Raw genomic sequence first — 23,631 nt, 5'->3', positions numbered from 1 at the left:
TAAGACAAGAAAAAGAAACATATTATAAACTTAAATAGTGAAACAAATACAAAAGAAAAGAAAAAAAGCATTGTCACATGCACAACAGAAAATGAGAGGATTCAAAATATGCAGCAATAAATTTCCATTTCAAGAAAGCCTATATAATAAACACTTTGCTTTGTGTTCAGAGTTGTCTATCTTTTCTTTGCTTCCTTGTAAGTTTTCTTTTGTTCTCTGCCAAAAGACTTACTTTTACTGTATTTTGTTCCAGTTGGGGGAGGTCAGAATACTTGAACATCTACAGAGTTTTCAGAGATGATGTCTGTTCCTTGACAGTTCTTGTTTAGCATCCATTTATGCTTTTGGAAGGGGGCTGTTTGCTTCACCATCCCATGTAGTTCTCTTAACTATGTGTCCGAATCCTGGGAAACGTGTGCAGTCTGAAAATCTGGAGTCCCCAGAATAGCAAAAGCAAACAAGCCCATCTGAATGACCTCTGCCTGAACTTCTGGTGTGTCTGGCAGTGAGAATATGGAAACATGTCCTCACAGTGCTGAGGTCATTATTCACATGGGCACCAAAAAGCTTTAATTAATGAGCTATGCTTCATATGTGGAACTCCTGCTTCTGCCATCCACAGGATAAATGCTTTAAAAGCAGCAAAGTTTAGATCTTTTTTCATATCAGCAGAGAGACAGATTTACCCCATCAAGGAGAGCGGCCTATTGTTATTAGTGTCAACAATAATAATATCTAGTATTTGTATAGTGCTTAAGGTTTGCAAAGCACACTGTATGTATTATTTGATTCTTACCAAAAAGCTCTGATGTAGGAGCAATTATTATCCCCATTTTGTAGATGAGGAAATTGAGGCAGAGAAAGGTTGTGACTTGCCCAGGGTCACACAGATAGAAAGTATCTAAAGTGGGTTTTGAACTTGGTTCTTCCTAGCTCTGTTGTGGTTTCATGTCTGTTATGAGGATCATCTCAAAGAAGCCAGAGTCAGACCACCTCTAATCCAAGTCCAGGCATTGAGGATTGATGCTTCTCATGCAGTGGGTTTAGCTCCAAAAGGAACCAGCAACTTCAGAGAAAGCAAGATTCATTTTTATAGGGTAAAGGTGAAATTACTTAACAGAAATCATGAATGTTAGAAAGGCAGGAGAGATTTGTTAAGGGATTAGGTAATAGGGGAGGGGTCCCTTCTATGATTCAGTGGTCAAACATCCTGGTCATGCTGCTTTCTGATTGGCTAGCTATTGTGGTCCTGCCGGGTCAAGATGGATAGTTAAGTATTGTGGTCCTGTCTTGGGCTAAATGGATGATGGGATTGTAGTTGAGTACAAGGATACACCTGTTCAAATATATGAATTGGATCTGGGGTAGTGGCTAGCTAGGGACAATGGCTGTATTGAGTCTGGGGGCATGAGGTGCGGTTAAAGCCAGATTGTGGCAGGACATGACTGCTGTTCAGTGGGGCCCATAAGGAAGTTGGAATATTGGGGGTGGGGTCAGCTTTATTGGAATTCCATCAGTTCCAAGTCTAGCCCTCCATCTAGCCAACCTACTTAGACTGAGGAATGTTCAGCTTGAAAGTTTAGAGATGTGAGTTCAATTCCTGGTTCAGATATTTAGTTGCTATGCAATGACAGACAAGTCATTTACTTTCTCTGAGATTTTGTCTCCTTATCTGTAAAATGGGGATAACTGAATTTAACAATAACTACTTCCCAGGATTATTGCAAAGAAACTCAATATGTAAACTTTAAAGCAACATAAATGTAAATTGTTGTTAATGTATTAATATCGTTAATTTAAATCATGATGAAAACAATCAGAGCAGGAATCAAGAGATTTGGATAACCTTCTACACTTTGCTATATGTTCAAAAACAAGGGTTTGGTTGTTCAGTAATTTCAGTCCTGTCCTAATCTTTGTGATCCCATTTGGGTTTTTTTTGGCAAAAATACTGGAGTGGTTTGCTATTTCCTTCTCCAGCTCATTTGACAGATGAGGAAACTGAGGCAAACAGGGTTAAATGACTTGCCTAGGGTCACACTAGTATCTGAGGCTAGATTGAACCAGGAAGTTCTTCTTCAGGATTGTCTTCTTGAATTTAGGTCGAGCACTCTATCTACTGTACAACTTAACTGGCCAAGAATATAAATATAAGATGGGGGGAAATTAGTGAAAGGATAGTGATGTTATAGAAGTAGTAAATGAGAAAGATCTTTTTATAAAAAGCATTTAGACAAACTAAAGGCATGAGAAGCAGTGTGTATGCACACATGTATGCCTATATACATATTTGGAAGAGACAATAATATTTCCCAAGCTTTTAACTAGTTACTGACATTATGGGTGTGTAGGGGGTGGGAGGAATGATAGAAACAAGGATCAGTGTGACATACAGGGTAGAGATCTGGCCTTGGAGTCAGGAATACTGGTGATGCCATTGCTCATTTTGAGATGAAGGGCAAATCACCACCACAACAACTGGGGTTCAAACAGGAGTATGCTGGTAAATGTTTAATAACCAACGATCCCAAAAAAGTACTTAGAACTTGCTTTTTAAGTTTTATCTCACATTACTGTTTTCTCCATCACTTTCTTACTTCTAGATAACCAACAAAACAATAAATCAAGTCCTGATGTGTAGCATTAGCCAACATCCCAAAATATAAACAATCACATTGAAAATTTAGCCTGTAGAGAAGCAGTATGAGCTGACTCTAACTCACCTTGAAGTTCAAGCCGTACCTTTGACATATTCTGACTCTATGGTTAAGTTATATAATGAACCAAGGCCCAAAGCAACTTGCTAAGAAAGTAAGTGACCTACAGTTTATATACTGAGAGCTGCTTACATTAAGGAAATTGCAGGTCCACATGCAGAAACGTGAGTGTGTGTGTGTGTGTGTGTGTGTGTGTGTGTGTGTGTGAGACAGAGATAGAGAAAAAGAGAGACAGAGAAAGAGACAGAAAGACAGATACACACATACACACACACACACACACACACACACACACACACACACACACACACAGAAAGAGACAGAGAGGAAATGAGAACTTTTCTAGTTATGACCCCAAAGGGGGGGTAGGGGAGTGTTTCCTTGGTTTTTTTTTTTTTGTTTAAACCAAATGTTTCTTAAAAGGAGAGCTAAAATTTGGAACTATGGCCAAAAGGCTATAAAACTGTGCATACCCTTTGCTCCAATATGTCCCAAAGACATAAGGGGGAGGGAGACCTTTATATAAAAATGTTTATAGCAGCACTTTTTGTGGTATATAAGAATTGGAAGTCAAAAAGATGCCCATCAATTGGGTAATGACTGAACAAGATGTAGTATATGATTGTGATAGGATATTATTGTGCTATAAGAAGTAACAAGCAAGATGATTTCAGAAAAATCTGGAAAGACTTACATAAACTGACAATGTGAAATGAACAGAACCAGGAGAAATTTATTTATTCAATTTTGTAAAACTGAGGCTGAAAGAGGTCAAGTGACTTACCCAGGGTCATATAACTAGTAAGTATTTTAGAATTTGAACTTGGGTTTTCCTGACTCAAAGTCCAGCACTCCATTCACTGTACCATTTAACTACAAAGTTGCTAATCTGTTGTCTTTTTTTGTTCACAGAAGTGCTTAAAGAGGTAAATTTTCCTATAAAGATGATTTTGCTTGCATCCTTGGAAATTTGGCATATTTTCTCATTGTTGTTATTATTTTTAATAAAATTAAAGAAATTATTTATATTTATTGTTTGATTCACTAATTCTTTAAGTAATTTAGTCTCCAGATACTTTTGATTCTTCTTTTAGCAGCACTTTATTTGATAGAATTTTATTGTATTGTGAATAGTAAATTATTTGTATAGTATTTTTGCTTTTCTGGATTTATCATATTTTTGAAAATTTTACTTTTTGCTACATTTTAATATCTGAAGTATCTCCCTCCTTCCTTCCCTAACCCACACTAGAGAAAGCCGCCATCTAACACAAATATATATATAAATATGTATAATACACACAGATCTATGTATCTATATATGTATATAGTTATATAACCACATATGTATGTGTGTGTGTGTGTGTGTGTATATATATATACATATTATGTAAAAACATAGCATGCATACTTCTATTTATCATATCCTCTTTGGAGGTAGATAGTACCTTCCTTGACAGGTACTTTATAGGCAATTTGACTGTGATATTCAGAATAGCTTAGTTGTTCACAGTTATTTTTCACTTAATACTGCTGTTACTGTCTACAACATTCTCTTGGTTCTGCTCATTTCACTCATTTCATACAAGTCTTTCCATGTTTTTCTAAAATCAACCTGCTCATCACTTCTTACATCACAATCATATACCACTACTTGTTTAGCCATTCCCTTATTGATAGGCATTCCCTCAATTTCTAGTTCTTGACCACCATAAAGAGCTGTTATAAATACTTTAGAATATATAGGTTTCTTTTTTTCATTTTTCCCTGGTCAGCTTGGAAAACAGACCCAATAGTGTTATTGTTGGGTCAAGGAGTATTCAGTTTTATAACTTTTGGAACATAATTCTAGATTGCTCACCAAAATGACTGTATCAGCTAACAGTTCTATCAACAACATACTAGTGTCCTAATTTTTCTGCATCCCTCCAACATTTGTCATTTTCCCCTCCTATCATTTTAACCAATCTTATAGGTATGAGATGATATCTCAGAATTGTTTTAATTTGTATTTTTCTAATTGAAAATGATTTAGATTTTTATATGGCTATGGCTTCAATTTCTTCATCAAAACAGCCTGCTTGCTTATATCCTTTGCCCATTTATCAATTATAGAATGATTCATACTCTCATAAATTTGACAAAGTCCTCTGCCTTTGACATATACAACCTTTATTTGAAAAACTAAAAAAATTTTCCTTTTTTTTCTTCCTTCTAATCTTGACTCCATTCATTTTATTTGTACAAAACCTTTTTTAATTTAATGTAATCAAAATTATCCATTTTACGTCTTATAATGCTATCTCTTATTTATTCATAAATTCTCCTATTCATAAGTCTGATAAGTAATGTTCTTCTAATTTACTTATGAAATCTCCCTTTATATCTAGGTTATGTATCCATTTTGACCTTATCTTGGTGAATGGTGTAAGATATTTGTCTACACCTATTTTCTGCCAGGCTGCTTTTCAGTTTTCTCAACAATTTTTATCAAATAATGAATTTTTATCCCAAAAGCTTAAATCTTTGCATTTGTCAAACACAAGGCTACTACAATAATTTACCACTGTATATTGTATGTCTACTCTGTTCTACTGATCCACCTTTCTATTTCTTAGCGAGTACTGAATAGTTTTTACAATTACCTCCTTAAAATACAGTTTGATAGGTTGTATGTCCTGATACATGATTTATTCTTTAAAGGTGCCATCACAGTTGAGAATATACTCCTTTTTATTCCCAGTTAGTAATTCCCCAATTTATATCATATCTAATTTTTCTAAAATTCTTTCAGGTCCTTAACTTCTTTTAAATTTCTCTTTTGGTTAGATTTATCTATGGCAGAAAATTGTACAATGATTTCTCCTGTCATTTTAATTTTGCTATTTATTTCTCTGATTCATTTAGTTTTTCCTTTAATTATTTTGAAGCTATTCCATTCAGTACTTATGAGTTAAGAATTTAAAGCAATTCAATTTCTGTTGTCTTTTAGCAAAAATACAGTTTCCTTGTTTATTTTTTTAAGTCTATATTTACTGCTTCCTTGTCTGAAATCATAATTGCTACCTGTGTTGTTTTGTATTCAGCTCAGACATGATAGAGCTTGCTCTTTCCCTTTATTTTAACACTGTGCAAGTCTTTGTTTCCAGTGTTCCTTATTAACAACAAAATTGTAAAATTCTTCTAAAATATTTTTAGATTTTACTTTCTAACCTATTCTTCTGTCTTATGGTTTTGCTCATCCCATTCACAGTTATCATAGTTTTTTTTTAATTTTCCTATATTCCATATTCTTACGTTTCTACTTTTTCTTCTCTGCATTCTTCTTTCTCCTGTTTCTAGTTATTTTATTTTTATTTTATTTCAAGGGTATTTTTCCATTTAAATCTTTTTTTTCTTCATGCTTACTGAAAGTTTAATTAATCCTCTTCCCTAATCTACCCTACCTCTTTTATCACCTCTTCTCTTATCTATCTCACTGTTGAGTTGAATGTATTTCTACTTTCTTTACATAGTACCAGAAATGTTGTCTATAGTAATAAAATCAGAAAAAGAAAATGAGAATAATCATATGTAAAGAAAAAACAAAATTATCACTTTTTACAGATACTATGATTAAAGAACCCTTAAAAGTCAACAAAAAATTAATTGAAATAACTTCAGCAAACTTGTAGGATATAAATGAAATCCACATGAATCATCAACATTTCTCTATGCTACCAATAAAATCCAGCAGGAAGAAATGAAAAGAAAATTCTATTTAAAATTACCTCACAATATGTAAAATATTTGAAAATTTATCTTCTAAGTTATGCAAAAGATCTATGTAGGCATACATACATAAAGAAGCAACTATTTGGAAGAATAAAGATATAACTAAGTAATTAGGAACATATTGATTAAATTTTCTCAATATTTTTACTTTGTTTTCATAAGTCTTGCTCTCCCTGAGTCATTAACTTCTATTTGGTCCATTCTAATTTTCAGGAGTTTGTTACCAGGGTAAAGTTTTATACTGCTTGTGTTAAATTATTAATTCATTTTCCATGTCTTTCCTCCATAGCTCTAATTTCTTTTATAATATGCTTTTTAAGCTTTTGCATCATTTCTTTGAAGAATTGTAATTGTTCCTGAGGGCAAGCTGGTTTTTTCTCTTTGAGGTTCTGATTGATTATAGGTGTTTTTTGAGTTATGCTCCTCTTCTGAGTGTGTGTCTTGGCCATCCCTTGTATCATAAAAGCCCTTTTGTTCTTATTTCTCTTGCCTCAGGAGATGAATTCTTGGTCTTCCCTACTTTAGCAATCAGATCTAGTTGAAGCTTTTTTCCTTTGCTCAAGGACCTTTCAAGGCCAGACCTTCCCCTTTACTCCACACCAAAGTTAGTGTCTCATCTTTTGATGTGTGCCTTTTCCTTTGCCATGGATGCCAACATTTCCCCCCTCCTCCTGTGATTTGCCTTGGTTGAAGCCCTTTCCTTGTGATAAGCAGAAAAAAGAAGGAGAGCCCTTTTCTTTAATGCACTGCTAAATCCTAGGTTGCCCTTCCTCTGCTGGAATAGATCTTTGTGTTGAGGCCTTTTCCTTATAGGCAAGGATAGGAAGAAGTCCTTTTCTTCCACTACTGCCTAAGCCCTCTCTCCACCTTACTGGGGCTTTTTTCTTTCCTGCTGTTCCCTGGCTTCCAGCACTGAAGTCTTTCATTCTCTTCCTCTCCCTTTGCACCCTCCACTCACTCCAGTGATTTCTTACCATGGAGGCTTTTTTCTTCACAGGATGACTTTTACTTTAATGTCCATCACTTGCTAAAATTATCTGTACCCTTGGTTGAGTAAAGGGGAGTCGTGTGGTAATCAAGTCATTGTTTTGTAGTGGGCAAAATCTGAGTTCTGCCCTTTCCTCCTATTTCACCTTCTAGGCCCCCAAGTTTATATTCTTCATCTTGTCCCTTCTCTTCTCCTCTAAAGAGCTGGCTCCTCTGTAACTAATTTTCTTTCTCTCATCTTCAATCAATCCTTATTCACAGGTTCCCATCTTGCAATAAACATGTCCAGGATCCCAGGTCTTTAGAAAATCTTACCTAGAACTTGACATTTCCTTGGGGTATTAGGCTTTGTCTTCCACAAAGCCAGAAAGGGGTTTCTGGTTACCTCCTTTTCCTTACATCCACTCATTTTTCAGTCACCTGTAGTCTGGCTCCTGACACAATTGTCTAAATTAAGCTGCTCTTTCCAAGGTAATCCACAATCATTTAACTTTAACCTGATGCTCTTTCTCTGGCATCCTACTTGATCTTTCTGTAGCTTTTGACATTACTGACCATCTCTTCTCCCTTTGCCTCCCTTTCTTCTCTAAGTTCTTTACCCACTTGTCTGACCACTCTTCATTTTCCTTTGTAGAGCTGCCATTTCATTCCCTTACATTGTATAGGCATCCCCAAAGCTTCCTTCCCTCCCAGGTCTCTCACTGTTCTATCTTTATTTTGTTTCAGTAAACTAATTAGCAGTCATAGGTTCAATCATCAACTCTATACCTAGGACACCCAAATTTATTTATCCAGCCTTTATCTCTCTCCAGAATTTCAGTCCTCCATTACTAATATATATTATTACAAATATAATTACAAATATCTCTATTTGGATGTTCCATGGGCATCTCAAACTCAACATGCCCAAAACAGAATTTACTGTATTTTCCCCAAAACCTATCCCCTCCTCCAAACTTGCTTATCTCTATTCATGGCACCAACATCCTTCAAGTCAACCAAGTTCATGACCACAAAATCATACTTCCTCTCTTTCCTTCTTCTCCCCAACCCAAGTCTCCAAGTCTTATCGATCCTATCCTGACAACATCCCTCATATCCATTCCCTTCATCACATTTATACAACCTCTGTTCTAGTTCACATCCTAATCCTTTCTCGAATGACTTACTGCAAAAGCCTCCTAATTATAGTCTTTGTGTCCAGTCTTTCCTGCTAATGTATCTTCCACATATCCTTCAAATTGATATTCCCAAAACACAGATCTGATCATGTCTTTATCCTACTCAAAAATCTTCACTGACTCTCCACTATGTCTAGGACAAAATAAAAAAACTCTGCTGCACCTTAAAGTCTTCCCTAATCTTGACTCATTTGTTGATATTGTACATAATGAACTGTTTGAATATACTGGACCTGAACTCAGGAAGTAGTGAGTTCATATCTGACTTCAGACACTTACAAGCTTTGTGTGACCCTTGATCCTGAGCAAGTTACTTAACTTCTGTATGTCTCATTTTCCTCATATATAAAATAGTATAATAGTATAAGAATATAATAGTATAATGAGTATACTATAGGACAGAAGAATAGTATAATGAATATGATTATTATTATTGTGTTATTGTGCCATTAAAATGAGATAATATTTATAAAGTACTTTGTAAAATTTAAAGCAAGATATCAATGTTTGCTATTATTATGACAACTCAGGACAGAAGGTAAGAAAGAATTCTCAACTGGAGTTCCAGCATTGACCAAAATAAATGCTTAAATAGTAGAAGTAACACAAGAGACTGTATTTTATAAAGTAAATGTTCAAGGCTTAGCAAATCCATTTTTTTACCTACTCATTTTATGTATGTGGAACATTGAACTCTGACATATTCATTGCCTTGCCTGTGATCACATGCGAATGCCTGAAGTGGGATTCAAACCCATGTCACTAGATTCCAAGACCAGATCTCTTCCCACTATGTCACCACTGAGTAGCTATGACTGAAAAATTTATCAGTCTATGACTGACACAGTGATGCATCTCTCTAACCTTAGGTTCGTCCTTGGACAGGCATATAGTCCATCAGTAGACCAGGACTTGAAACATTTCCTCACAGTGTGAGTTCACTATCATTTAGAAACTAACAGATAAATCCCTATGCTACAAATAAAAGCCCTAAAATATCCTTAGAATTTGATTTGTAACCCAAACCTCAAAGCCTATTTTTATGAAATGCTCCACACCTTTGTGAGAGATGGAGTCCTGCTGATTTATTTCTTTTTAGTTTTCCTTTTTGTTTTAAAAAATACTATTTGTTATGTGGAATTGTTCTTTGGGAGAAAGAGGGGGAGGGACAACTATAATGATGTAAAAGAGAGAAGACCACTAACAAAACTCATTCTTTTTATTAAAAAAAGAAAAAAAAAAAAACCTCCTCCCTATTCTTATATGTTGAATGACAACCTAGACTATAAGTTCCTTTACAAATGCCAACTCTTCCAGGAAGCCTTTCTCACCTTGTCCTTTCCATTCCAAGTTTCCACTTAGACCTCACATTGAATTTTAATTTGTACCTTTCTGCTGCCTTTATGATGTAAAGCTATGCTATCTTTGTTGATGTCTTTATATCACAGAATCATAGCTTCAAGCCTAGAATGCACCTTAAAGATCCAATATCTTCATTTCACAGTAGAGGAAAATGAGACGCTGAGCAACCAACTTGACCAAATCACACAGGTCATAAATAAGTAACACAGCTTCATTGAACCCAGGTCCTCTGGCTTCTAAGGCAGTGCTTCTTTCACAATACTTTGTCGCCTTATTCCCCTAGTAGGTTGGGAACTGAGAGTCCTTTTGTAAACTTTAGATCTCCTGAAAGTGCCTAAGAGAAAATAAGCAATATTGTGTGTTGTGTTGTGTTTTGTTTTATTCTAGACCCAATATGGAATCAGTTGACTCTATAAAATTACAGTGACCTTTTTTTCATCTTTTTTACCACTAGATGGTGAACTTGGCTTTGTTTTTTATGATTGGGCACACTCTCTTCCCCTCAGAAGTGACTTCAAAGAGAATTTCAAAAGATTTGAGCCTACGTTCCTTTAACTGATTCAGAGCCTCAAGTAGGAATATGACGAACATTGCAGAAAGTTCTTAAGTAAAATAAGTGTGAAATAAACATTCAGAAGCAATTTTTTTCCTCAAATAAACATACCCCCTACTACTCAGTAGGAAATCCTATCGATAGACCCTCTTTGAACTAGTTCTTTGATGGCTTTGTCAGAGAAAATGTAGGAGAACTTATCAGATCAGGTTTCTGCAATTCAGAAGTTTCAGAGAGTGCCTTGGTCTTAGCCTCTCTGTAAGAAGTCTGGTTGACAAGTGCTACTTCTTATGAAGCATTTCCAAACTTAGGTAGGAGTTGAGGATGTTCAGCTGATGATGCTAATTACTTGTGTACTTTAGATATCTGAATTTTATTATTCTCACCAACATCTAATTCCTAATTAGGCAAATTAAACTAAATTAAATTCTGATTATCTAGTATCTATCTATTAATTAATCTGATTCCTCACCTAGTGTTCTTTCTAGAAGAAATGAAAAGCCAGAGGGATTTAATGAATGACCCAAGAATTCTGGTGAGTGACAAAGCAGACTCCAAAACATATCTTCTGTTTATAAATCCAGTGTAGTTTTCAATACACCCAGCAGCCTCCTGACTTTGGCCTAATCTCCAGCTTCAGATATGTTTTTGGAAGATTTAAGCCAAAGCAAAGTTTACTTGGGTGAAAGTTCTCCTTCTAACTTCTGGTCTTTTATTATCATTCTTGTTTGTTTCTTTTATCCCCTCACCTCCCTACCTGTACCTCTAAGATATTGCTGCTATATATAATTGGAGCTGGACTATCTCATTGGATCTCAGATCTTTGTATCATTTTCTCTGACTATGATGTGTTGTGCTGTGAAATAAAAATGAAGTGCTCAATATAAACCCAAGGAATCTACACAGCAAAGTGTTGCTAGGTGAGAGATGGCAGATTGGGATAGGGAGGATCATGTGAGGGAGCCCTCAGTAAGGTTCTTGAAAATAAAAATAAATGAAAGAAGTACCTTCTCTAAATATAAGCAAATGGTGTATGGCTCTTTGCCATCATAATCGTTTAATGCCATTTGGATCTCCATTTTTTTTTCTTTTTGTTTTTATGCCTTTTGGAGGGCAATTGGGGTTAAGTAACTTGCCCAAGGTTACGAGGCTAGTTTTTTTGTGGGGGTGTTAAGTGTCTGAGGCCGGAACCGAACTTGGGTCCTCCTGACTGATACTTGAGCAAGTTACTTAACCCCGATTGTTCAAAAAAAATTAATTTAAAAAAATGAAGATAAGAATCAAGGGATTCATGACAGAGAAAAGTATACAACTGAAATGTTTTACCATAAGTTTAAGACTGTGAAGTGCTTATGGACTTTGAGAAGAGGAGGAGATGGTAGGACTGACAGTTGTAGGCATAATGAAGAATAGGCTAGGAAGAGTGAGGCAGAGGAAGAGATGGAAGGAGGAGAAAGTATGATAAGAAAGAGGAATTTCAGGGTTACATGTAATGAAAGCAACACATTTATAAGCGAGAGACATCTTAAGTCTCATCCCCCACATCTTCACTCCACCTTAACTATCTGGGTGGATATTAAATTCCCCTTGCATGGCTAAAGAGGAATGAAGATGTAGGGCATGGAACTTAAGGTAGTTTGGAGACCAGAGGGTTTGAGGAGACATCAAAACAAAGTTTTGAAGAGCCGGTGTTAATTTGGAGGGGAGGACTGAATTAAATCCTGAAATCTTTGAGAATAGAGGGAGAATTAACTTGAGGTCAGGAGATTATAGGGATAAGATATTAACTGGAAAATATAAACAAGTTAAGCAAACTTCAAAGGAAGGGAGGTTCTAGAAGGCTAGAAGTTGAGTGAAAACATGGAGGGGGTACTAGGAAACAAAAAATATGACGGTCCCGTGTTTGAGGATGGGATAAAGAGCATGTCCTAGGTAGCATAGTCAGAGAAGAGATACCTTCCAAAGTTAGCAAAGTTTCTGTGAATATAAAAAAATAAGGAAGGGGGTGGGGGAGTCCTAGGAAGAAGGCAAGAGTGTTAATGACAGGTCAAATATTCCACAGAGTACAATGGAAGGGTAGAGAAGAAAGGAATAGGGATTGTGGAGTAATGAGCTGAGCTGGATGAGGATGAAACTGGTGAGACTACTAGGACTGGACCTCAAAGAGCAGCTCTTTTTGTGATGGCAAAGAATCAAGGAGACGTTTATCAATCGGAGAATGACTGGAATGAGCTGTGGTATATAATTGTGATAAATTACCATGGTACCATAAAAAATGATGAACAGGATGTTCACAGAAAAACCCAGGAAGACTTACTCAAACTGATGCAAAAGGAAATGAGTAGAACCAGGAGAATAGCAGGTAGAGGTGGCCCAGCTTCCCAGACACAAAGGGATGGGTTTAAATAATGTGACAAGATTTTCTGCCCAATTCCCATAAGTGAATAATGTTTTCTCCCAAGACAGAAGTTGGATTAAACCCATAATTGAACAGAGAGGAAACTGAACTAGCTGTAGAATTGATTCACAAGATGGAGGCAATGTAGTCCATTCAATTCCCACAATTAACCACTTGCTGTCTGTAATAGTAATGGCATTTAAAGATTCCCCTGTATTGGCTTGGTTTTTGGTTTGTGTTAAAACCCAGAGCTTGTTAATCCCACTTGTGGGATGGATGGACATGAAAAGAGAGTGCTGAACTGGGAGGAGCTGGTGACATAGATTTGGAGAGACACAGGAGAGAGGCAGAAGAACTTTTTGGAAACAGCACCCTCATGGAGGCAGAGAGAGACTGAGAGGATTGCTGAGGGCCACTTTGAATTGCCCAGGACTTTTGAGAGCTGTCACCCAGAGCTGCCAAGGACTGAGGAGACATAGCTGTTATGCTTGTACTTTGTCTGTCTGTTTTGATGTTGTTTTGCTAGATATGTCCACTGGTGAAGGACAGTGCTGTTGTTTCAGGTGCCTGGGAACCTTTCTGTTGATTCAGAGCTACTGAGACTGTTCTTCAGACAGAGAGTGAATACTGTCCACTGGTGAAGGACAGTGCTGTTGTTGCAGGAGTCTGGGAACCTTTCTGTTGGTTCCAAAGCCCTGAAGAAGAATTTTCTTGTTGTATGTTTACAGAAATCCTGGAAGAGGGTTTTGCTAATGTTTCAGGGGTCCTAGGACTGTTCTGCAGACAGAGGATGAATTAATGAAGACACTGGCAATGTATCTTGTGACCTTGCTAAGCTTTGTCTCCCCAGGAACAAAGATTGCTGAGAACTTGCCTAGTGTCAAGATGAAGAAAAGACCTCCATTTGGGTATTAAGTGCTGTGCTTAAACTTGTTGTAACTTTGGGGTAGATTCAATTGTGATCCAAGGGTGGGGAACTTTTGACCTTTTTGTGTTCTATGATTGAACAAATGAATGTATTTTACTTATGATTGGAAACTAATCTCCATTTGAGAAGAGGGGCTTTGTGATGGACTAAATGAGGTACAGGCTAGGGGTGGAGTAGTATTCAGAACAGGGACTTTGTAATTGATTGAATGAATGTAAGGTCCTGGGGTAGGGTAGTACTTGGAGATTATTTAATCACGCTTAGTAAATGCTGTATTTGGAATGATGTCATGTTTTGATCTTCTCTGTTCTTAATTTGTCACTGAATAAAATGGAGAGCACCTATGCTGGTATTTTGAACCTTGGGAAGTTGCCTTTGCTTGGCATTACATTACACTGTCCTAATCCCTTCAATTCCCTCAAAGGAAATTATTTGGAAGGAGAATAAAAATCTAAGCACAGAAGATACAAATCTTTACACAAGCAACGGATACCCTGAAATTATAATGGGCCAAATAAACATCAATAGCTCTATGAAACAAAAAAAAAAACAAATGGAATAAAATAAAAAGATAGAGGAGGAGAAAAAGAAGAAAATGTAGAGTATCTCATTTCTAAAACAACAAAATTGTAAAAGAGTTCAAGGAGAAGAAAACTGAAGAATCATCAGTTGAAAACTACCTGAAAACTACAACTTTAAAAAAGAGATTGAAAGGCATATTTTAAGAAATCATGTATGAAAATTGCCCACACTTGTTAGAATCAGAGGGCAAAATCAATCTACTGGTTGACTCCTAAAAAAGAATGTAATGTCATAGCCAAAATATAGCATCTAGGGGAAATAAAAAATATATATACTTTAAATATCCTCAAAGAAAGAGTTCAAGTACAGAGGATCCATTGCCAGGACTACATAAGACATACAGTTACCATTCTAAAAGAATACTTAACTTGGATTGTAATATGCCAAAGGACAAAAGATAAAGGCTTACAACCAATAACTTACCAAGAAAAGTTTAATGAATTAGAGTATTTACAAGCTTTCCTATTGGGGGAAAAAAACCAGAGCTAAGTAGGAACTTTGAAAGGCAAAAACAGGAGTCAAGAAAAACATAAAAAATGTATGTACATTCAAACAATTAGAAGGGACTGTTCAAGGATGTACAATTACATTCTATTATAGGGAAAAGAATGAAGCACTCCATCTGAATCCCAATGTCATCAAGAGTCAAAGGGGAAATAAAATAGAGAGCCTGGAAATGGTTTTTTATACTTTTATTATATTAATAGAAAAAAACATAATGGAAAAATAAAAATATACTAGAAAAGAAAATAAGAAAGGGAGTGAAACTTATAATATCACATAATCAGTATTACAAAACTATATAAACCTGGAGGAAGAACTGGAGGAGTGGGCATCACTCAGATCTCACTTCCATCAGAATAAGACAAAAGGAGGTAGAAACACACACACACACACACACACACACACACACACTACAAAGTGTTGGACATTGAAATACATTCAAATCAGTAAGGAAACAGGAAAAGGGAAGATAGGCAGGAATCCTTAAAGGAAGAAATACTAAATAATTGCTTATAAATTTTACTAAATGAGCAAAACAAACTCAAATCTTAAAGGGTGGATAATGAAAGCAGTTCTACTTCTTTCTTTTTTTTTATCATATTGGCTAAAGGTCTATCAATTTCATTGGGTTTTTAATAAAACCAGCTCTTAGTTTTATTTATTAATTCAAAAGTTTTCTTAATTTCAATTTTATTAATCTCTCCTTTGGTTTTCATTATTTCTAATTTAGTATTTAATTGAGGATTTTCAATTTGTTCTTTTTTCTAGCTTTGAAAGCAGTTCTAAAAGGAAATAAAGAATGGGTAAGATACTGTGATCAAGGTCAAGTAGAGAGAGAGGGTGGGGAGAGGAAGAGAGAGAGGGAGGGAGGGAGAGAGAGAGAGAGAAAAGATTGCATCAAGTATAGATTATTAGCATTTTGCACACTCCTTTCTCAGCAGAAGTAGAGAAGAGAAGAAAAAAGTATGAGAAGATAGGATGATGAGGAGTATACAATCAATAATCATAACCATGAATTTGGATGTAATGAACTCATTCATAAAATGGAAAAGGTTAGCGGAATGGATTAGAAACTAGGAACCCATGATAAATGGTTTAAAAAGGAATACACTCAAAATATATCCACACAGAAATAAAATAAAAAGCTGGAATATGATCTATCGTGAATATTTTTTCCAATAAGCTTTTGATAAGTCTCTCTTCTCTTCTCTTCTCTTCTCTTCTCTTCTCTTCTCTTCTCTTCTCTTCTCTTCTCTTCTCTTCTCTTCTCTCTCTCTCTCTCTCTCTCTCTCTCTCTCTCTCTCTCTCTCCCCCTCTCTCTCTCTCCTTTTCTCCCTCTTCTTCTTTTACTATCCTAGGCTCAAATATTAGATGTATAATTTAACCATAGTGTAACAAGTGAACAAGGACTTAAGTAATTATTCTAAATATGTCATCTATGAGAAAAAGTCTCTTCAGAATACTCCCTTGTATGATAAGTCATATTTGATCTTTTGGTAAAGTTCTCTTAGTCCTTTGTTTTTCACTCAGACTCCAGCAATGACAGGTACTGCTCCAGAATGACAGTTAAACTCTTAGTTTTCTCATCGACTCCTCAAAGACAGTAGTTAAATTTTAATTCCCTAAAATTTTATTCCATCTTAAAGATACTGTATATAGCAACAGTATCTATTATCTTTTTTGGGAGGGACTATTGAACCTGTGATTAAATAATGAACAAGAAAGATTGTCTAAGAAACTATGAAGTTTTGTTCAGTAGAGTTTATTGAACATATATTAATTTTAACAATATGGAAACAAAATTTCTCTGTATTTACCTCTGTACTTTTTTCTTGTGTGTTTTTAAATGCCTTACTCAGTGCTTTTTTACATCTATGGTCATTACTCACCCTTTCCCAAATGAAGTCCTCTCTTGTAACAAATGCACATATATTAAGGAATACAAATTAGCACATTGACCATGTCTGAAATTGCATATGTCATTCTGAACTTTTAATCTATTAACTTTCTGCCAAAAAGGAGTTACCATGCTTCATCATCAGTCCTCTAGAATCACAATTAGTCATGTTCTATTCAGAGGAATCCCTTTGCAACATTAATAATTCCCCTTATTTAATTGCTTCTTTTGGATTTGTGTAAATTGGATGAGAGATGGTGGCAGTGGTATGCTATGGTTAAGTAAGACACTACAAGGTTATCAAATTATCCCAAACTAAAGCTTGTCAGCACTCAATGTGATAAATCAGTCTTGGCACCAAGTCTGGCTATCTTTAAAAGAATGCAAAAAGATAAGAAAGAACATCTTGTTCTTTTTCAGTTCTTTAGCATTGTCTGAATTTGTTGTTTGATGTCCCCAGATTGACTGCAACTCATCAAATATTGAGGGAACAATTTAGATTTTAGAATTTGATCATATTTTACTGACCTAATTTTTAAAAACTCCTTGTATTAACTCCACCTTTACCCTGGAATTTTCTGGGCCTTGGTTAAATTGAAGAGTATTCATCTTTCAGGATAAATTGCCTAAGACATTTACCTGTCACAATGAAAAATAATGTCTTTGAAATATTTCTTCTCTCCCCACTAAAACAGACAATAGCAATAATTCCAATAAATGGTCTATGGTTTACTTTCAGAGAACAGATTCAGAAATGAAAGGCAGAGACTGTCAAATCAGGTCTTCCAAAGAAGTGTCTTCTCAGAGAGGCACTTAGGAGTAGGGTTTTCCTAGAACTCAGTAATGTTGAATTAATTTCTCACTGGATTAAAGGCAGGCTAAGAATAATCCTAGGAGCATATGGGATCTTGTATGTAGAAACTGAATCTGTTATTTCTGTGTTAGCTCATATTTCTGTGTTGGTTGAATGTCTTGCTACCCAAAGTCAAGTCACTTAAAGTATTCATACCAGTACTTCATTTGGGAGATTATTCTTATATTCCAGGGAAGCTCAACAGATCTGTTCTAACCTGGGTCAAGAGTTTAGGCTATTGGACAACTGAGCAAAACTTTCAAAAATAATGATTCACTCCCATATCACTTTAAGTCTTAAAAATACCTCTTACTTACTTATTCTGTAAGATAAGTAGTGAAAATATTGTCTTCTCACAGGAGGTAAAATAAGTAATTTGATTGCATGAAATTGTAAAGGTTTTTTTTTTTTGAGGGGGGAAAGTCAAGGCAATTAAGGTTAAGTGACTTGCCCAAGGTCACACAGCTAGGAAATGTGTCAAGTGACTGAGGCTGGATTTGAACTCAAGTCCTCCTGCCTCCAGGGCCAGTGCTCTATTCATTGCACCACCTAGCTTCCCCTTAAAAAGGTTTTATACAAACAAAAACAATGCAGCCAAAACTAGAAGAAAAATAGGTAACTTGGGGAAAATGTTACAGCAAGTTTCTCTGACAAAACCCTGATTTCTTATAAGTGTGTGTTTGTGTGTGTGTGTGTGTAACTGAGGCAAATTTGTAAAAAATAAGAACCATTCCCCAATTGATAATCAAAAGATATAAACAGGAAGTTTTCAGAAGAAATCAAAGCTATCCATAGTCACATAAAAAAAAAAAAACTCTCTAAATCACTGCTGGAAAATGAAAACATCTCTGAGATACCACCTCACACCCTGTCAGATTGGCTAACATGACCAGAAAGGAAAGTGACAAATGCTGGAGGCTATGTGGAAAAAAATGGGAAACTGATACACTATTGATTGAGTTGTGAACTAGTTCAACCATTATGGAGAACAATTTGAAACTATGCCCAAAGAACTATAAAACTATGCCTACCCTTTGTCCCAGCAATGCCACTACTAGTTCTGTATTCCAAAGAGATTAAAAGGGGGGATGGGAAGACCCATTTGTACAAAATATTTATAATAGCTCTTTTTGTGGCAAAGAATTGGATTTATGTCAATTGGGGGATGGCTGAACAAGTAGTGGTATATTATTGTGATGGAATACTACTATGCTATAAGAAATGGCAAGCAGAATGCTTTCAGATGAACCTGGGAAAACTTATGTGAACTGATTCAAAGTGAAGTGAACATAACCAGGGGAACATTGTACATAGTAAGAGCAGTATTATAAAAATGATCACCCATGAAAGACTTAACTACTCTCATCAAGACAATGATTGAAAACAATTCCAAAGAACCCATGATAAAAAAAATGCTGGTTCCCTCGAGAAAGAGAACTGATGAACTCTAAATAGAAATTGAAGCATAATTTCTTTTTTACTTTCTTTTTTGTGGTTTTATTTTGTTAGTGTTCTCTTTTGCAACATGGATAATATGTAAATATGTTTTTATATGACTTCTCATATATAATTGAAATCAAAGTGCTTGGCTTTTTCAAGGAGGAGGGAAGGGAAGGAGGAAAATAATTTGGAATGCACTTTTTAAAAAAAGAAAAGCTAGAAATTATTTTACATTAAATTGGGAAATATTTAACAAAATAAGTAAAAAATAATTTTTAAAAAGAAAACTTCAATCTACTTCCAGAGAGGTGGAGAATTCTGAATATTGACTGAAGCATAATGTTTCCAATTTTATTTATTTTTCTTGATTTTTTTTGCAACATGGTTAATTCAGAAATATATTTTCATGAAATTACATGTATATATACCTATGGTATCGTATTGCTTGCCTTCTCAGTGGGGGGATGAGATAGAAGGAAGGAGAGAATTTCAAACTCAAAATGTTTAAATAAATGCAATTTTTTAAAAAAGATTATTCTAATTTCAAATGTAACCTCACTGTCATGATAAGCCTGAAGGATGGCCTTGTGATTCTAAGTGATTCCTACCTGGAATTGACTCCTGATTATTTGAGAGACCTGTGAGCACTCAAAAATGTGTAGGTATGGGGAGATTTTGGAGAGAGAAGTGGTAGCATAGGAATTCAAGAGACAGGAGAAAGGCAAGACTGAGAATTTTAAATGGATGAGATGATGCATGATCACTCTTCCCAAAGCTACAAACAAGTAGGAGTTACATCTCTCCCACCCCCAACATTTTGCTTCATTCCCAATGCCTATTCACCAGAGACTACTAAGAACAGACTTCCTTGGTGAAACTGTTTTTCTCTTGGTTGAACTGGAATTTTATCTTGAACTCATTTACTCTCATGTATCCTTTTGTTTAATATGTATAATTTTCTCAATTTTTGGTTTCTGTTTTCATTGGTAAATCAGTTTACTTACTAACTTAGATTGTTTCTGTGTACCATCCATTTGGTGGAAGAAAACTAAGCTGGTGAGAGTCTACTATTGTGCTTCCCTTTAGAGTGACTTGGGAAAGAGGTTTTTATTTTGAACTCCTAAAGTAAAGAACCAAACTTCTAGACTAAAAATAGTTGATGCATGGTAGATAGATATAATTCTAGCCCAAAGCCCTTTTTGAACATAGGAGAGTTAAGGTGTGAGCACTCAGTCACAGCATTTCTCTTGTTCCCCATAAAGAGAGAAGGGACATTCTCCTTTGAAGACAGGGTGAGTCAGATCCCAAATCAAATATCTATCTGTGCCATATATGGACTAGTTATAAATGTATTAGATAGACAGCTATGTATATTACATGGATATTATATATATATATATAATTGCATACATACAAGTATGTATAGTTGTACCTGCTTTACACACATATATACTCATCTGTGTATGAGTATATTGGATAGAAAACATATTAGATAGATGGTAGATAGATAAATGAGAGATGATAGGGAGATAATAGGTAGATAGATAGATGATAGAAAGATGGATAGATAAATAGATGATAGAAAGATAGATAGATGACAGAAAGATAGATAATAGATAGATGATAGATAAGGGATAGATAGATAGAACCAGAGACTCAGAGAAGTTGTGATATGCCCAAGATCACACAACTAGGAAGGATGTCTTCTACTCTTTGTAAAATGCAGAATAAGCACATATCCAACCCAGAGAAAGCCTCCTTTAATGTTCTCTTACACTTTATTCCTTCACTTTCCTACTTCTACTTCAGAATACAGGGATCTTGCTGTTTAAATTCTTCTTACATACCTAAGCATGAGTCCTAGGCCTGTCTGCCCTACAAGTATACAAAGACGTCAGCTTCTTATAAGATGAGAGTCCCCTCACAGAAATATTTCATAGACTTCTGTCCTGGAACATGATGATTGATCATTAAAATTTCATTCTTTTAGGCCTTAAAATTTTTTCTTAGACTTCTGAATCTTAGATTTTAAAGTGATATAAATGATCAACTAAATAACTTTCTCATTTTAAAGATAAAGAAGCTGAGGACTGGAAAAGTAACATGACCTGCCCAAGGTAAAACAACAAGTTAATAAAACCAGAATTAGAACCCAGATCCCTTGACTCAGTACTCTACTACCTTCCTTTTGATCTTCACAATTCCCTAGTTAAAATGAAAATACCTGGGAAAAGTCACATCATACTTTGATTGCATCTTTGCCATTTTATTTGATAGCTAAAAACAAGGTAGGTTTCTGAGGTTGGAGACTGCACTAGGAAAGATTGCTAAAAATAAGGGAGGAGGGCACGAAGGATCCCCTTGTCTGTTTCACATTCAGGCTCAAGGCCCCTAATTAGTACATTCTGCAAATGTTCAAGCTACCCCAACTTGATGAAGAACAATATGATAAATTATACACTTTATTGTCAAAATCTTGAATTGCACTAATGCCCCAAGGTGCTTAAATCAGACCATTAAGTGAGAACTAGCAAATGAAATGATATTCTACCTTTCAGGTGCCTTCCTAACCAAGAGGGTTTTCCAACAGTTGTAATGGATTTTGCATGAATCAGTCCACTCTTACTTGTGCTGCCCTCTTTAATGCCAGGAATTTAGAAGATGGTTGCCAGGCTGGTAGCCCAACTTGGTCACTGAATAAAAGAAAGGCAGTTGACCCACATGGGTATCAGACCCATGACCTCAACTTTGTTAATTCAGTGCTCTAGCTTATCTAACTAGCCTAAATCTGGCTTAAGTACATAATTTTATAGAACATAGATAGTAGTATAGGAATCTGATGTCTGTCTTCAGTTATTATTGATTTTCCATTTAGCCTTGGGAACATCTCTCTACCTTCCTTCCCTTCATCACAAAAAGTGGAAGAAAATATTTTTCCCCTAAAATATCAGGGTGAAAATTATATAGGTATGTTACCTGGGGTAAGTCTTTTGCTCCTTCTATAAATCTAAGATTCTTCATTTGTAAAATGGCTCTTCTAATTATATGATCCTATGAAGATCCTATTCTCCAAGTCTTAAGGTATGTATCATTTAGGAACAAATTAAATTGAAGGGAAGAGAAAGAATGAGAGGTTAAGTTTTTCTGTAGCTTAATAAACCTGAAACTTAAAAAGAAAAAGGGAAGAGAATTTCCCAGGAAAACCTCATTTCCAAACTTTTGTATATCCCATTTTTCTAGGAAAATAAAGAAGCGCTAACCAGAAGATCCCTTGGGATTCCTGACCCAAGAAATCAGGTAAAAGTTCATATCTAAAGAAAATGTGGTTTATTTTACTGGACCCAAAATCATCCTGGCCAACTCTGCAAGTTGGGATTCAATCCTGCCCCTGTCAGATTTAGAACCTGTCACGACTTTTATTTTTCTTTCCCTGAAACATTAGAGCCCTCTAGCTGTCAATGTGCTCTCCAACAAGCAAATGCATTTTCACCTTAGCACTTTAAATTTTCCAAATTTTTTTCATTGCAATCCTATTTTTTCCTACTTTATGTTCCATGTGCCAATGATAAGATTGCTATTAAATTTTCTTATTTTTGGCTTTCACTCTATTTCTTCCTATTCAAAATTAATACTTTCTACCTCATCCCTATTCACTTCATCAAAGCTAAATGAAGTCTGAGACTTGTAATCACTACATTAACCTCAAGAGTGGGGGAGTGGGGAATAATGTAAGAAAATGACTTCTTCTGATTTCTTATTTCCAGTGGAGAGGGGAGGCTTGGGAATAAAGGTGGAATGGGAGTGATGCCAACAAAAGGTGTATTTAATTCATAATAAGTTATGAATTACAATGGCATTGTTGAAAAAGCATGAAATGTGAATGGTCAGAGGACCTGAACTTGTGTCCCAGTTCTTCAACTAGCTAGTTGACCTTGGATAAATCATAGGTTCCCAGATCCAGAATAAGAAGGGACCTTAGAGGCCATCCAGTCCAAACTCATCACTTTACAGATGAAGAAACTAAGGTTCAGTAAAGTTAAATGACTAATCTAAGGTCACACCAGTCAAAAGTAGGAGAAATCACATTGAACTCAAGTGTTATGATTCCAAAGCCAGAACTCTTTCCACCATAAGAGGGTGCTTCTCTTAACTAAACTTCAATGCCCTCATCTTTAAAGAGGGTCAATTATATTTGTACATAGGGCTATTATGGTAATCAATAAAATGATGCATATAAAGTGTTTTGTAAGCCATACATATTATATAAATGTGAGTTATCAGTCAATATATGTTTCAGGTAAGTTTCAATAATAAAGTATCTTACCTGCACTTAGAGAAATATAATGATTTAAATAGTAATTTTAAATAGAAATTAGGATGATGTTTTACTTTGCAGACAAGAGATGGGGGAAGGAAGGAAGGAAGGAAGGAAGGAAGGAAGGAAGGAAGGAAGGA

Source organism: Petaurus breviceps, unplaced genomic scaffold, assembly GCF_028583685.1.
Source record: "Petaurus breviceps papuanus isolate PSGF00001 unplaced genomic scaffold, PetGlider_PUasm1.0 129, whole genome shotgun sequence".
NCBI classification, from domain to species: domain Eukaryota; kingdom Metazoa; phylum Chordata; class Mammalia; order Diprotodontia; family Petauridae; genus Petaurus; species Petaurus breviceps.
Note: the sequence above shows the minus strand (reverse complement) of the source record.